General features: G+C 35.2%; 1 pseudogene; it reads right to left on the reverse strand.

Annotated features, from left to right (window-relative positions):
• Window positions 1-4,619: 4,619 nt before the first annotated feature.
• On the reverse strand, window positions 4,620-5,051 carry LOC149167641 (peptide chain release factor PrfB2, chloroplastic pseudogene; annotated as a pseudogene).
• Between the last annotated feature and the right edge of the window lie 228 nt (window positions 5,052-5,279).

The raw sequence follows: 5,279 nt of genomic DNA on the forward strand, positions 1-5,279 counted from the left end.
TATTTTGGGACCCTCATTTCATCCTCCCTCAAAATTTTGCTAACCCCCTGGTACCAGGTGTCTTTAAATTGTAAATCGAACAGTTGCTCCCTCAAATTTGTCTTTAAGGGAATCACTGAAAATATCTGAGGCCTCCTACTTAAATCATTAGCCACCCTATTTACTAGATATCATTTTTGGGATTCAATTGTGTTAAGTAAGTCATTCACGTATGACCATTTCCATGAGAGGTAGTCGTAAGTGACTAATTTCTCATGATTTGAATAGTTCACTTAGCACTCATTGCATCGGGTGATGCTCACAAGGGTGAAGAAGTGGGCTTGAAACTGGTGAAATAAATCACATAGTGTCAAACATCACTTCTAGGGCTTGCACTCAGTAACTAGGACTTCTGAGGAGGTTACCCGTCCTAGATTGCCTCTGGCTCAAGCGCGCTTAACTATGGAGTTTTCCCCACAATCAAGCCCACTTAGCTTGCTAGCCCATTTGCAAAACCTTAGCATGTATTGTGCCTCATGAACCATTCAAGTAGAGATTCCTTCACTCTTTTTGAATTTAAGTATAGGGGGTGTACGCAGTGCATTATATTAGATATCATTTTTGGGATTCAACTGCGTTAAGTAAGTCATTCACGTATGACCATTTCCATGAGAGGTAGTCGTAAGTGACTAATTTCTCATGATTTGAATAGTTCACTTGACACTCATTGCATCGAGTGATGCTCACAGGGGTGAAGAAGTGGGATTGAAATTAGTGAAATAAATCACATAGCATCAAGCATCACTTCTGGGGCTTGCACCCAGTAACCAGGACTTCCCAGGAGTTCCTTTTATGTAAGTGATATCAAAATCATATTCACTAATTAGCTCAAACCATCATCTTTGTCTTGCATTTAAGTGGTCTTGAGTGAGTATGTGCTGTAGCCCACAATGATCAGTTCTAAGATCAAACTTCCTTCCTAGAAGGTAGTGTCTCCAAATATTTAGTGCATAAACAATTGTTGCCATTTCTAGATCATGGGTTGCGTAGTTTTCTTCGTGGGTTCTAAGTTTCCTTGATGCATAAGCTATTACTCTTCCTTCTTGCATCAATACATAACTCCTCTTGATATATCATATGAGATGAACATCCTGAATCAATATACCATGCTTCACTTTCTTCACTATGTGCCATCAAACTTGAGATGAATAACTTCTCATTCCTAGTTTCTTCAGCAACTGTATTAGCACCTTTTCACTCCATCTCTCACATTTTTGCATAACAATCTCTTTCAAGATGGCCAAATTTTTGCAATAATAACACTGTGGTCCTCCACCTCTTCCTCCATTTTTTCCTCCATCTCTTCCTTGTCTTCTTCCACAAGATCCATCTCTGCCTCTTCCTCTGAATTGGCTAGGGTTACTTCCTCTACCTCTCGAAGGAGATGTATTTCCTTGTGAATTTTTTTGATTTCTATTTTGATTTTGATTATGATATGGACCCCTACTCCTTCCTCTTCCTCTATGCTTTGCAAAAATGCATGTTCTACTTGATCAGATGGTTTATTTCATTTCAACAGTTAACAAGAATCCACTTAATTCATCAATTTTCATGGTTTTTAAATCTTTGGAGACCATAATATTGGTAATGACCATCTGAAACTTAGGTAGAACACTTCTTAAAATATTCTCAATTAGCCTTCTTTCTGGAACATTTTCACCTAATGACCTCATCTGATTAACAAGACCTTGCATTTTTGTGATGTAATCAAGAATGGATTCATTACTTTGCATATGGGCATTTTCAAAATTCCTCCTTAATGTTTGCAGTTTAGCTACAACAACACCTTCATATGTGTTTTTTAAGATATCTCATGCTTCTTTAGATGATATTGCACCATTGATTCTTGGAAATATGTATTCTTCAAGAGTGCTTCCTATAAGTGAAAGTGCTTCATTATCTTTCTTAATAAGTTCCTTAAGAGATTTATTTTCATCATCACTTAATGCTTTGAATTCATTAGGAGAAGGCATAGTGTATCTATTAGTTACAAGTTCTCATAAATCTTTGGTGATGAATATAAGTTGCATACGTTTTATCAAATAAAAATAGTTTGTGCCAACAAGTTTAGGCAATACAATAATGCTTGTCGCCATGAGGAGAGTAAGAGAAAATTAGATAATTAGAAAGAGAGTGAAAAATGAACACAATGTGTCCCGCTTCAACCCAAGACAAGAACCAAATGTTCCAAAAATTGAGACTCAAACCCCACCACAAAATATCCTTTTTATTTAAATGAGGTTATAAACATGGTGCAACAAATGCACAATTATAACCAAAGTCTTCTTAAAATGAATTAATCATCAATGAAAATAATTAATACTTCTCATCCTCCCTTTTCAACTTTATTACCAATTTTTTTTAATTTTTATTATATATATATATATATATATAAACTGTACCCTCAATTTAAAAATTAAATACAAATTCAATTAAAAATATTCATTCTCTGATTTCTCCTCACTAATTATCTCTCCTACCTACATTTCCCACTAATTATCTCTCCAACTCATAAAGATTCACTAATATAATATCTCATGGAGAATGTAAAATTCATAAAAATCAAACTTCATAAATTCACTCATTCTCATTCAAATGTCACGTGAACTTTCACTTAGTGGAAAAAAACAAAATTCATGGATGTCCATGTATTCTTGTTAATGCTATAAAAAAATGTGCGGATTACACTCCATAAATGGGTTTATGGATCCTCAGACCTATGTCAATTTATGTAAACTTTGCATTGGATGTCGTTGATCAAATGCACTGTCAGCCATAAAGAAAGTCAAAGGTGGTGGATTTATAGTTGTCCACACAGCATGTAAATCTACATATGTCAATGAATTTTGCATATTCAAATTTCAACACAGATTTGGTTGTTCAGCATTGCACTGCAACAAAAAATACAAGAAAGAGTTTAATGAGTGCATGCAGCTCTTCACTAATGCAAATTTTCTTCATATACAGGCAAGCTCTCATAATAATATAGTAAGTGCAAAAGAGAAAAAAATATGCTCGTAAACTCAACGACTCTTCACAATTTGGTCAATGAACATAATTTTTTGCACATAAAAGTTTTTATTTTTTATGTTTACCAACAACAATTACATTACATGTGGCTCCATGACTATTACATGGGACTCCTCCACAGTGGTTTCACGCTCTCAAATACCTTCACAACATTAGGCTATGAGAGTGGATACTTCGGAATATTTAGGGTGTTGCTACGAGTATGTCAAACTCCAACTCTATGGAGCTTTCTCAAATTCCTAATTGCCTATGCAATCTCTGATGGTGAATAATTTGAGATTACCCCACTGAACCCAAACAAAACTAATAATACTGTGGGCACTGATATTTAGACCGGTAATAGATACAGGTCTCAATTCTCATGAAATGTGCCCCCTATAGATATGATCTTTACAACCGCTTAGCAAAGGTTGAACCGACCTGTGAAATTTTGGAGTGCCCTACATGACAGTGGTAAATGGATCTCCGTCTGAGATTGCGTCACTCACATGTTTTATTTTTTATTTTTAATTTCAGTCAATCTCATAGTCGTTATATTATTTTATTTCCATAGATTTTAGTTCAAAGCGTAAGTCTATGTGATATTACTTTTAATTTTGTAAATTTTATTAACTTTAAAGTTAGATAAGTTTTCAACTTATCTATCTATCTATCTATCTATCTATCTATCTATCTATCTATCTATCTATATCTATCTATTATCTATCTATCTATCTATCTATCTATCTATCTATCTATCTATCTATATTAGAACATTAGCATATATCTTTGTTATACGCTCTCGAATGCCTTCACAACATTCCACAAAGTTCAAACTATGCTTCCAACTTTCACGAGAGCTTCACAAAAATCGCATTTCAATACATGATGTGGTGTCGTTTTATCTAAACTGTGGTTCGATTGCTCTAAGATTCACAGTATGTCTATTGATTCTATTTTCATCATTTCTGTGGCTCGATCATACACCTGAAGCTTGCAAAATTTTTAGCATGCTATATAATTTGCGTTGGTTGGGGTTCAGATGTCCTGTAGCTCAGATCTTTCATTTGTACTCTTGTTCAGTTGCTCAGTTCTAATTTCAGTGGTTTGTATATGGCTGGCTTTCTGTTCTATGCAACAAGATATCACTTATAATCTTTGGCATCATATTTTTCTGAAGAGTGGCATCGATATATCATATGGTATATATTCAGTGGTTATCCGATATTTACTGACACATTCAAACTCACCGAACATAGCTGGACATATAACACGGAAATTACTAACACTTGAATGATAGTTGAATTTAATTTTCTAAACAACTCAAACTAATAACTCATCTTAACTCATGCATGTGGGTAGTTATCTTCGAGAGTTTCATCTAGTTAATAATGGCAGGTAGTTAAATGGAAGTGGTGTTAGAATAGACATCACAGAGTTATAAAAATGGCCTTGGATCTAAGAAAATAAGAGAAGCAAAGTAGAAATAATTCGAGGTTGAACCAGCATTCGAATTTTAGTTGTTCTCCAGCGTTCATTTTAGTTCATGAGAATTGTGTCAAATTATGGTTCTATTTTATAAAGTTGACTTTGAATCCACAATGCTGAGCCCACAGTTTGTACATACGCAAAACCATAGCTTCCCAATCCATACTCTCTGTTCCCCTAGCTCTTTCTTGAATCTCTAAATAGCAAGAACATGAATCATGCTCTGCAGACAACAACGCTGCAATCTCTTTCTCCTTTTCAAGCTTCTGCATATCTAGCAAGTCTCTGGTTGTTTTCGCTTCCAATTCTGAATCATTTTCTTCATGCTCAAGCTTTGTCATATCCACGTGCTTAATGAGTTCAGCGTCCATTTCATTAACAACTTTTATTTTTCCTGTTAGTGAACCATGCTCACAGCTAAGTCGCCCAGCCTTATGTGGATCATCCCATAAATCTGGCCTATTAAGTTCAATATTGAACTGCTCCAGCCTAGAGATAACCTTCTTCCATTGCATTTTTTTAAAAAAATTTATGAGCTGAATTGATTGAGCTACAACCACAGCATGGCTTCACCAATCACTCTCGCTTTCATCAAGCATGTGCCACCCGCGATTGGCAATATCGTCTGCTGTCAATCTACGAGAGCCTGAATTTATCTCTTTGCAGTGCGCAGGAGACGAGCAGTAATGTTGTTGTAATATCATTGGCATCACCTTATTAAACCTCATCATCACATTTCTCGT

The sequence above is a fragment of the Pinus tabuliformis genome, chromosome 5_1 (assembly GCF_031772625.1).
Source record: "Pinus tabuliformis cultivar Carrire ecotype Pingquan chromosome 5_1, CPIR1, whole genome shotgun sequence".
Taxonomy (NCBI): domain Eukaryota; kingdom Viridiplantae; phylum Streptophyta; class Pinopsida; order Pinales; family Pinaceae; genus Pinus; species Pinus tabuliformis.